General features: G+C 43.0%; 1 protein-coding gene across 1 annotated transcript in view; it reads left to right on the top strand.

The window, feature by feature from the left end:
- SCNN1B (sodium channel epithelial 1 subunit beta) overlaps window positions 1–12,188 on the top strand; it is a 61,484-nt gene that overhangs the window by 24,689 nt on the left and 24,607 nt on the right. The gene's annotated exons all lie outside the window — the stretch shown is intronic.

Here is a 12,188-nt window from a genome sequence, read left to right as displayed (position 1 = left end):
ACCACAGGATTTCCCTGCCAAAGAAGGACATGGTCCCACAAGAAGTAGTCTGGGCACCACTTCTCCACAAATGACAGTCCCAGGAACCCAGGGTGAATACCCACAATCATTTTGAATAATTCTGCTCCTTAAAATAATAATGATAATGATAATAATAATAATAGTAGCTACGTTTTTCAAGACTTACTATGTGACAACCACTGTGCAAAGTGCTCCCCATGCATTATCTCATTGAATACTGACAACAACCTAGTAGGTGCAGGTACTGTTGTCCCCATTTTACAGATGAGAAAATTAAGAGTTGGAGGGCCAACCTATTATTGTCATGGATTGAGCCCCTCCCTTGAGGAAACAGCAGAACTGGGCCCTAACTGGGGTCTGACTCCCAAATCCTACACCATCGGCCCCCTGATGGGAACATAAGCCACTTCTGGGTCCTTAACATCCAGTGTTTGCTGGCCCGCCCTGGGCTGTGGGGTGTGCTTATCTGTGCTGTGGACGGGAATGCATTGCCCTTTGAGGGTGCCCCCTGCCGTGGAGTGGGAGTGGCCCCACCATCACCCCACCACAGAGTGAAACTATGGGACCCCCACCAACATGCCCCCACGCCACCCCCAGACGCCACCCCCACAAGGTAGGGCAGTGACCCCAAAGGACATCTCCATGCAGGAGCATGGCCGCCATGGAGGAAGAGGAGAGTTTCCACTCCATCACCCCACCACAAAGAACACAGAGGTGACCTCAGCATGACCTTGCCGTCCGTATATTCTCAGCATTTGGGGGTGGAATGTACGTTAAATCTCTTCTAACCTATGATTACCGGCCTTCCTCACGTCACAGTGGACAGAGAATGAGCATATTTGAATTATGCACTGAAGGGACAAGGTGGCTTTTGGCTTCCCTGGAGTGGGGGTGTCCAGCTGCCCCAGAGTTCTAACCCCCCCTTGGCTCACTGGAAACACACCTGTCGGGACTGCGCTAGCTCACCTGTTCCCCGTAGCCAGATCCCTGCCACACGCCTGACCGCCCCTGTGGTGGGGTAGTCTGCGGCCCACCCACCCCCAGCTGCCTTTCCCTTGGCCTGTGAGGTTGATTCCCCGTTTGGGGGTATTGCAGTGTTGTAACCACCATCCTTACGGTGCATACAGGCACACACACGTGGACCCACACATGCAAACACGCACGCCTGCATGCACAGAGTAGAGCCATAGGGTCCCAGCTGCCACATTATAAATGTAATGATGACTGCCGGCTACTCTCTGAATGACTACCCCAACTCCCACCCCATCGGCATGTAAAGGTGTGCTTTCCCCAAAGCCTGCCCAATACTTGGTATTACAAAACTTTTTCATCTCTGTGTATCTAATGGCTGCTATACAGATTTTTTTTTTTATTTTTATTTTTTTACCTAACTGTAATCAGCATAAATTTGCAAATGCAATTGCTCTTTATAATTTTCCGGTTCTGTCCCCTGTGGGCATGTAGGCTATACACAGGCAGTGATTGATTTATTTCTTTACTGGTTGTTTATTGCTGCACGCTCAGTGCCTAGAACAGTGCTGAGCACATAGTAGGGGATGAGTAAATGTCTACGGACCAAATAAATGAATAGATTAAACATCGACATGATCCGAAAGACAAAAGGTGCAGAAGGAATAACTCCTTTTCAGAAGCCTCCTTCCCTGCCTGTGTCCCCAGCTACCCAGTTCTCCTTCTCGAAGGTAGTTCGTGCTCCCGCTTTCTTGGGTAGGCTCTCCAGGATAGGCTATGCACACACCAGTAAATATCTCAATGCTTTTTATTTCCTTTCTTGTTTTTACACAAATGCATATAGACTTTGTATACTGTTCTGCCGTTTCTTTTCTCTCACTTAACGAGCATTCTCTAACTCTGATCATCTCCTGTAAGACCATTGCCTCTCCCCTCCTGGAGGGCTGTGGAAGGGATGCTTTCTTATCACCTCCGTTAGTCAAGCTGAGCTTAGCTCTATGGGAGGACCCCTAGATGTCTACGGCCATAGCCTTGGGCAAATGAGGTGCATATGTACCACAGAGGAGGCAGCTGACCCCATTGCTACAATGCAAACTTCCCCCACACCCATTAGAGCGGGGGCAATAGGTCAGGTGTCCCATCACGTGTGTTGGTAGAAGTGGCTGGAAGCCAGGTGACCTGGTTTCTATTTCCAGATTTGCCTCTGACTCACTCTGATTGTGGGTAAGTCTCTCTGGCTCGAGTTACGTCCTCTGTGAAATGGGCATAATTATGCCAACCCCCAACATACTTAAAAGGAGGGCATAAAGATACATGATGAAATGCTTCAGCCAGGTAGAAAACAACAGAGAATTTTCCATAGGGTAATAAGCAAGATGATTTTAAGTTCCTCTTTTAAGAGGGACTCTTTTTCAAATAGTGAAATTATTGTAATAGGTATTAGGAAAATGTGACTTAACACATCAACGTTATTTCACAGATATGGTGTTGCTGAGTACTCATAGTATTGCTTAGGACTAGGTGGAAGTTTTTTAACCAAAAAAAAAAAAAAAAGTGAGTTCAAGTGATGTTATACATTAAGTGAATAATGATACAAGTGCTCTAACAATTTAGCAAAAATTGTCAGGGTGGTATGCAAATGCTTGATGTTTGGGAAACACTGAATTAATATGTCAGGGGAGCCGTACCTGGGTGGCTCAGTTGGTTGAGCATCTGACTTCAGCTCAGGTCATGATCTCATGGTTGGTGGGTTCGAGCCCCACGTTGAGCTCTATGCTGACAGCTCGGAGCCTGGAGCCTGCTTGGGATTCTGTGTCTCCCTCTCTCTGTGCCTCCCTCGCTCACACTCTGTCTCTCAAAAATAAATAAATGTTAAAAATAATAATAATAAGTCAGGGGAAAATAAAACCAAACTCATTTCAAGGGCATCTTTTTATTTAATGCAAACATATAGGGCATTGCAAATCAGGTGCCAAGAAACTTACCATAAAGGGCTTGATATATTAATAGTTTAGGTTTTGCTGGCCCCATATGTAGCATATTCTTTTTTTTTTTTTTTCCACTGCTCTTTAAAAACGTAAAAGCCAGGGCACCTGTGTTGCTCATTCGGTTAAGCACCTGACTCTTGGTTTCGGCTCAGGTCATGATCTCGCGATTTGTGAATTTGAGCCCCGAGTTGGGCTCTGTGCTGACAGTGCAGAGCCTCCTTGGGATTCTCTCTCTCTGCCTCTGTCTCTGCCCCTCCCCCACTCACTCTTTCTGTCTCTCAAAAATAAACTTAATAAATAAATACATAAAATCATAAAAACCATTCTTAGCTTCAGGTTCCATACAAAAACAGGCCTTGGGCTAGATTTTGAGCTGAAATTTGGAGATTTTTGCAGTAAATTAAGGAGTTTATGGAACATAACAGCCAAGCCACTAGTGTCCCAAATAGGGGTAAAACAACCTGAATGGGACTCATGTGTTAATGACCCTGATTTATTAATAACATTAATATTCTTACTTTCCCCCTTTTCCAGTGTTGTAATGAGCTCATGGATTTTTTTGGATTTAATATGTTTCAATTAATTGCATTTAAAACAAATTTTTAACGTTTTTATTATTTATTTTTAAGAGAGAGAGAAACACAGAGTGCGAGCAGGGGAGGGGCAGAGAGAGGAGACGCAGAATTTGAAGCAGGCTCCAGGCTCTGAGCGGTCAGCACAGAGCCCGACATGGGTCTCGAGCCCATAAACCGTGAGATCATGACCAGAGCCGAAGTTGGAGGCTTAACTGACTGAACCACCCAGATGTCCCTCAATTAATTGAATTTTTAAAAAAATGCTCTCATTGTCCCATCTTTGCTGGTGAGGATCCCTTCAAGGAGCCCTTTCGACTGACCCCAGTAGTCTTTGATACCTTCCTTTGCTTTCAGGTATGATAAGATATCCCAGGCTCATCCTGTACATTTCTCGCAACAAAACTGGTATCAGCCATTTTTCTAAGAAGCCCTGATTCCTTTTGGTTGGGAATGGTATTTAGAGACCAAAATCTGGGTGCCTGAAATGCACATAATCTTGGCATTTATAAATAGAAATGGTGCCCAGGGTGTGTTCTGGCCCCTGGAGAGATTCTGACCACTCCCCTAAAAAAAGTCTTCTTCACTATCTCCAGCCAGGGACGCTGAGCCCCATCCACGACTCTGATCCTGGCCAGGTGCTCGAGAACAATGAGTCAGTCATGTTCTGGGGCTGCCTGCCCTTAGCGGAGGCAGAAACATAAAAGATTTTTCAATGCCCAGAGTCAAATCCATTTTCAGGTTAACCTTCAATTAACTATAAAAATCCAGCTACCCAGAACTCGTATTCCCTGATAACCTTGGATAATTGAGGTTTTGCTGCTAAGTACAGGGGATTTTAATGAAAGCATCTGACCTACAATTTACAGGGGTCACAGAGTCAGATGTCCACAGAAGCCAAAGCAGAGAATTTTAAAAACTGAATAAGGTGGGCTGAGTGTAAGAAAATAGGGAATGGGGAGACTTGGGGGTGGGGGGCAGGGAGCACGTGATCCGTCTTAGGGGACTGCCACTGTTCAGTTCTGGCAGAGTGTTGCCACATGGGGACAGTTGTCAGATAGTTCTGATTTTTCAAAAGATAAAGAAAAATCTAGATTTTTAAGATGTGAGCTCTCATAATTTTGAAACAGCAATGGATTTAAGTCTTTTGTTAAAACTTTAAATACGAGCAATGTACAGTACGTTACTTGCATTTTAAATATAGCGTTTGGTGAACTTTTACAAATGTATACATCCAACTAAGCACCATCTCACCCAAGATATAAAATAGTTCCATCACCTCCCAAAGGTCTCCTTCTGTGCTTTTCTAGCCAATGCAGTGTTTACCCCAGATGTGCTGGGCATCACTGATGTGCTTTCTGCCCCTATAGATTCGTATGTCTTCTTTAGGGCTTCATATAAATGGAATCACATAGTATATTCTCCTCTACGTCTAGCTTTTTAAACTCAGCCTGTTTCTTTTCTTTTCTATCCATCCCAGTTGTTGTATCAGTAGTAGGTTCCTTTTTACTGCTGAATAGTATCCCATTGTATGGATGTGCCACAATTTATGTATCCACCTGTCAGTGGACATTTGGCTGGTTTCCAGTTTGGGGTTATTATAATGAATAAGCCTCCTGTGCATATACATGTACAAGCCTTCATGTGAACGTATGTTTCAGTTCCCTTGGGTAATTAAAAGAGGGATTGGTAGGTCATGTGATAGATAAGCACCCACTTGAGTTTCTGAGAAACCACCAAACTGTACCATTTTGCATCCCAACCAGTCAGGTAGGAGAGTTCTAACTGCTTCACATCCTCGCTAACACTGGGTATTGTCTGTCCTTCTAGTGGGTGGGAAATGGTGTCTCACTGCGGTTTTGATTTGCGTTTCCCTGATGACTCATGATGTTAAGCATCTTTTCACGTGCTTATGGGGCATTCATATACCTTCCTGTGTGAAGTGTTTTTTCAAAACTTTTGCCCATTATTTTGTTAGGTTGCTTATCTTCTTGTTGTTCAGTTGTAAGAATTCTTTATTCTGCATATGAATTCTTTGTCAGACATATTTTTTAAAGATTTTTTTAATGTTTATTAGAGAGAGAGAGAGAGAGAGAGAGAGTGAGTGTGAGCAGGGGAGGGTCAGAGAGAGAGGGAGACACAGAATCTGAAGCAGGCTCCAGGCTCTGAGCTGGCAGCACAGAGCCCGATGAGGGGCTCAAACTCATGAGCCGTGAGATCATGAACTGAGCTGGGGTCAGACACTTAACCAACTGAGCCACACTGGCGCCCCTGTCAGGCATATTATTACAGGTTTTTTCTCCTAGTATACTGATCTTTTGTTCTCTTAACAGTGTTTTGAAGAGCAGAAGATTTTACTGTTTTAATAAAATACAATTTTTAGGTTTTTTCTTTCTTTCATGATTCGTGATTTTACTGTCCCACCTAAAAGATCTTTGCCACCCTAAGATTGCACTGATTTTCTCCTACACTTCTGGTTTTTTTGTTTTTTTGTTTTTTATAGTTTTAGCTCTATGTTTAGGTCTCTGATCCATTTCAAGTTAATTTGTGTATATAGTGTGGGGTAAGAGTCGAGATTCACTTTTTCTTACATGGACATCCATTCATTCCAGCATCTCTTGTTGAAAAGACAATCCTTTCTGCATTGATCAGCTTGGCACCCTGTAGATCTATTTCCTTAGTCTCTCTTATGTTCCACTGATCAAGGTGTCCATCATTGCACCAATATCACACTGTTCTGATTATTGTACTTCATAGTCTTTTTAATTTTTTTATTGTTTATTCATTTTTGAGAGACAGAGAGAGAGACAGAGTATGAGCCAGGAAGGGGCAGAGAGAGAGGGAGACACAGGCTCTGAGCTGTCAGCACCTCAGAGGGGCTCGAACTCACAGACCGTGAGATTATGACCTGAGCTAAAGTCAGACATTTAACCGACTGAGCCACCAGGTGCCCCCATAATCAGTCTTGATGTCAGAGCATAGTATATACCATTCAACTTTGTTTTTCCTCTTCAAAATTTTCTTTTTTCTATTTTAGTTCTTTTGCTTTTCCATTTAAAGTTTAGAATCAGCTTGTCAATTTCTGCAAAAACTCTATGGGATTTTGATTAGGATTGAATTAACTCCAGGGATTAATTTAAGGTTAATTGACATTTTAACAGTATTGAGTCTTATGACCCATGAACGTGTTATATCTTTCCATTAAGTTTTCTTCAATTTGAGTAATATTTTTTTTAAAAAATCACTAAGGATGCCAAGACAATTAAATGGGGGAATAATAGTCTTGGTGTTGGGACAAGTGGGTATCCACGTGTGAAAGGACAAATCTGAACCCCTACCTCACCCCAGATACAAAAATTCATTCAAATTGGATCAAAGACCTAAATATAAGAGATAGAATTATAAAACCCTTAGAATAAATCATAGGAATAAATCTTTATGACCTTGGATTATGCAGCGGATTCTTAGATATGACACCAAAGCGCACACAACCAAAGAAATATAGACAAATTGGACATCATCAAAATTAAAAACGTTTGTGCTTCAAAAATCACCATCAAGGAAGTGAACAGATAACCCCCAGAACAGAATATTTTTGCGTATGCTATAACTGATAAAGGACTTATATAGAAAATATAAATAACTCTTACAACCTAATAATAAAAAGACAACCTAATTAAAATGTGATCATAAGACCTGAATAGATATTTTTCCAAAGACATATTGGCCATATAATGGATATAGTTTCCAAGAGCACATGAAAAGATGGTCAATATCATTAACTGTCAGGAAAATCCAAATAAAACCAGAATAAGACACCATTTCACACCCACTAGGATGGCTATAATAATTTTTTTTATTGAATGATAAGTGTTGGAAGAGGATGTGGAGAAATTGGAACCCTCAGACACTGTTAGTGGAATTTCAAAATAGTGCAGCCACTTTGGAAAAGAGTCTGTCAGTTCTTCAAATGGCTAAACATAGAATTAACTCAGTGGGTATATTCCCTCCTGGTATATACCAAAGAGAAATGAAAACATACGTCCACAAAAAAACTTGCATATGATTGTTTATGGCAACGTTACTCACAATAGCCGAAAGTTGAAACAATACAGATGTCCATCAACTGATGAATGGATAAATAAATTGTGGTATATTCCATAATATAGAATATTATTTGGCAATAAAAAGGAATAAAGTACTGATACTTGCTACAATGTGAATGAACTTTAAAAACATTATGCTAGGTGAAAAAGACCAGTCACAAAAGATCACGTGAGGCATGGTTCCATTTATATGAAATGTCCTGGGACACCTGGGTGGCTCAGTCTGTTAAGCGTCCGACTTCGGCTCAGGTCATGATCGCACCGTTCATGGATTCGAGCCCTGTGTCCAGCTCTAAACTGACAGCTCGGAGCCTGGAGCCTCTTTCAGATTTTGTGTCTCCCTCTCTGCTCCTCCCCCACTTGCGTTCTGTCTCTCTGTCTCTCTTTCTCTCTCTCAAAAATAAATATTTTTAAAAAATTTAAATGTCCAGAAGAGATGAATCTATAGAGACAGACCCTGGGAAGGGTGGAAGGAGAAATGGAGTGACCCTAATGTATACAGAGTCTCTTTGGGGAGAGATGAAAATCTTTTTTTTTTTTTTTTTAATGTTTGTTTATTTTTGAGAGAGAGAAAACATGAGCGAGGGAGGGACAGAGAGAGAGGAAGACACAGAATCTGAAGCAGGCTCCAGCCTCTAAGCTGTCAGTGCAGATCCCAATGCAGGGCTTGAACTCACAAACTGCGAGATCATGACCTGAGCCAATGCTCAACCGACTGAGCTACCCAGGCGCCTTGGAGATGAAAATATTTTAAACGTTACTGTGATGGTTGAGCAACTCTGAATATACTAAAATCCACTGAATTCTACACTTCAAACGGATGAGTTATATAGTATGTGAATTATACTTCAATAAAGCTGTTATTTTAAAATGAGAATTATAAAAATAAATACTGTGCTAACAGCAAAAACAACTCTTGCAAACCCAGTACAGCTTTTAGGTCATGATAGGCAACCTGTCACTGAGAAGTTTCAGAAGAACTGACTGTATTAGGAGCATGTATGTGTCCTTTGTCAAATTAATAGGTAGACGCACGCACTGTGTTCCTAATTATCCTCCCACCAGGAAACTGAGTCAAATCTCAGGACAAATTTGTCTCTGAAACCAAGTGTGTGTTTCCTCTTACAGGAAAACAGACTTGGTTGTACACGGCATTTATTGTCTCTGTATTTGCGGCCCGGAACGTTTACCACCAGTTTGGGGCCAAGCTTAGATGCAATCTGGGAGTCTCTGAAGCACGACGTGTCCACTGTTCCTGAGTCCGTGTGTGGACCCAGTCTCCACCTGGCTTGTTTGAGTTGGTTGAAGCTGTAAGCTTATTTCAACCTCTCTGCACAAGCTGTGTATACATCCCAAACACCGACCATCTATCACCTTGGGGTGAAATCTGATGGGAACAACATAAAGTTGTTGGTAGCATTGATTGCTTCTGGCTTGGCTAATGGCCCATGGGACCAAACTAGTTAAGAGATACGCCAGCACTCAACAAACTTCTGTTACTTGCCTGCCACTGTCACAAGTTTTGCTACACGTCCTACTATTGTTTACTGAATACTTTTCTTTAAACACATTTTCCGTTTTTGTTTTTTTTTTTTTTAACTTGAGTGGATTTGTGAACTGAAAGCCAAAGCCGGTATCTCTTGCCATAAATTGGAGATCCCTCTTAAAAATAAACGCAGTGAAAACAGAATGATGTTAATTCTAACTAGATACTGTTGGCTGATAAGGTTCTGAGCCTGAGGCCTCATTGTTAATCTGGGAGATTAGCAGGGGTTAAATAGATGCTAAGGACCTGTTTGTACCAAGCCTACTTTCTCCTTGGCTGAATCAGATGATTAAATGAGAATGGCAAAGGGTAGACATCAGAGAGGCCCTTTGTCTTTTTCTTCCATGACAGTTTATTGGAGCCTCATGTGCTGTTCACCTATTAGTCCTTGGTGCTAAACTGTAAAGACAGACAAAGCCCCAGTTCTTTCCAAGTTTATAGTTGTGGATAATAATGTCTAAGAATGAAATAACTCATGAAGTAAGTACCTTGCAGTGCCTGGATCGTGGTAAACACATAGGACTTTAATGGTGCTCCTGTAGTTGTTATTATTATAATTACTATTACTTTATTTTCCCAGGGCAGGGAATGGGCCCTCTAGGGAAAGATGGAGGTTGGGTTAATCTGTGAACATCCATTTTACAGCCATGATGGCCTGGGTAGGCATATGGAACTTGATTTCCATCAGTGAGCAGAGGCATTGGAGGGGAAAGCCTTTAATGCTTTGTCCAGGAAGGGGGGGGGGTGGATATTACTGTGTCAGTAAGTTAGGTGAGCAGTAAACATGCTTGAGCAAGTTTAAGATCTCAGGTTAGATATGAAAGTCTGGCATTATCCATTTGGCTATTTGGTAGAGTTCCAGGCACTGTGCTGGGCTTGTCAGGAATACAGAGCTGCTACTCTCAACAGGCTTATGATCTCATAGGAACGAGAAACCACAGGCAGAAACAAATATGACACGGGTTAGAATGAGGTGAATTTCTTTCTTTGTTAAGATTCTTATGATTGAGGGGTGCCTGGGTAGCCCAGTCGGTTAAGCACCTGATTTCAGTTAGTAGGTTCGAGCCCCACAACAGCTCTGTGCTGACAGCTCAGAGCCTGGAGCCTGTTTCAAATTCTGTGTCTCCCTCTCTCTCAGCCTCTCTCCTGCTTGCCCTCTGTTTCTCTCTCTCAAAAATAAATAAACATTAAAAAAAATTTTTTAATTTAAAAAAGATTCTGATGATTGCAAATGACAGACACCCAATTTGGATCAGCATAAGTAAGAAAGTAAATTTATTGATTGTTGGATCTGATGCGTCCAGGAGTAAATGGCTTCAGGAGTGGCTGGATCCAGGTGTTCAAATGTCAGAAATCTCTCCATCTTGTGACTCTGCTTTCCTCTGTGTTGGCTTTATTCTCAGGCAGTCTCCCTATTTGTGGCCCCAAATACCTCCAGCTTAGTAGTCTTGGCTAAAAAGGAGTCTGCCTCAGTTGTACCAGCATAAAGCAACAGAATTGAGTCTCAGCAATCCAAACTGGGGTTAGGTAAGTACCCCTTCGGACTAGGGGTGGAGTCAACCTGGCAACTCACACCAACTGAGACTGAGGGAGGCGTAGTTTCTCCCCGAGGACACACAGAGCCAGAGGGAAAGAAAGGATGCTGGAGAGCAGGCACTGAGCTGCCCACCGCACTTCCCCTGGCCCGGAAAGGCAGCAGCTCCAAGAGGAGGCCGAGGGTCACCCCTGTCAGGGACTCAGGACAGCTGCATGAAGGAGGTGGCCTTTGGCCAGCTGGGGCTCCAGGGAGAGAGCTGGGGTGCTCCAGCAGCAGGTGGAAACGGGTATTTCCTGAGAAGCCATCATGTGCCAGGGTCTTGGTTAATCGAGAAACAGAGTCTCAGAAAGAAAGATTAGATATTCCTCCACAACCCACAGGTCCCCACCCCACCCGATGCTCCTAGACCCGCCTCCATCCCATTCCAGTCCATGTCTTTCCAGATGGCAGCTTTGACGGCATCACACTCCACGCTCCCAAGGGCTCCAGTTCTCTTGGCCTGAAACCCAGATCCTAAATGTGGCCCGCAAGCTCCCACTCACCCCTCCAGGCTCCCTCCCCCTCAGAGCCTTTGCTCCCGCTGCCCCCTCCACCTGAATGCCCCCTCCTCTTCACCCCCTTAACTCTTAGGTTCCTTAACTCAGCTTCTCCAGGGACTCTCAGAACTGGGGGTGGGGAGTGTGCTTTTGTTAGAATGACAGCCGGCATTCATCCACACTCTGCATATTGTCATGCAGGCTTCACAAAAGACCCAGGAGGGAGAGGCTGGTATCATCCCCAGCTTACAGATGAGGAAACTGAGGCACCGAGAAGGTGATTGGCTCAAAGTCACACACCTAGAAAGTGGCGGAGCTGAGATTCAGACTAGACATGTCAGCTCCAGAGTCCCCGTTCTTCGCCACCACCCTTCACTGCCTCTGGGACCTCAGAGCACGGGGTCCCAACCCTTCCTACCATGTTTTATAACTACATATTTTTTTAATTCTCAAGTTAGTTAACATACAGTGTGCTGTAGATAGATCACAGGATAGATTCCCGTGATTCGTCACTTACATACAACACCAGTGCTCATCCCGATATGTGCCCTCCTTAAGGCCCATCACCCATCTAACCCACCTCCCACCCCCATCAACCCTCAGCTCTCTGTAGTGCCTCCCTCTCTGTTTTTATCTTCTTTTTCCTTCCTTTCCCCTATGTTCACCTGTGAAGTTTCTCAAATTCCACATATGAGTAAAGTCATATGATATTCGTCTTTCTTTGACTGACTTATTTCATTTAGCATAATACCCTCCAGTTCTATCCACATTGTTGCAAATGGCAAGATTTCATTCTTTTTCATCACCAAGTAGTATTCCATTCTGTATATATATATATGTGTGTGTGTGTGTGTGTGTCTACATATACATATATATGTATATGTATATATACATATACCACATCTTTTTAAAA

Source organism: Neofelis nebulosa, chromosome 18 (genome assembly GCF_028018385.1).
Source record: "Neofelis nebulosa isolate mNeoNeb1 chromosome 18, mNeoNeb1.pri, whole genome shotgun sequence".
Lineage (NCBI taxonomy): Eukaryota > Metazoa > Chordata > Mammalia > Carnivora > Felidae > Neofelis > Neofelis nebulosa.
This window is presented reverse-complemented; position numbering and strand designations above follow the sequence as displayed.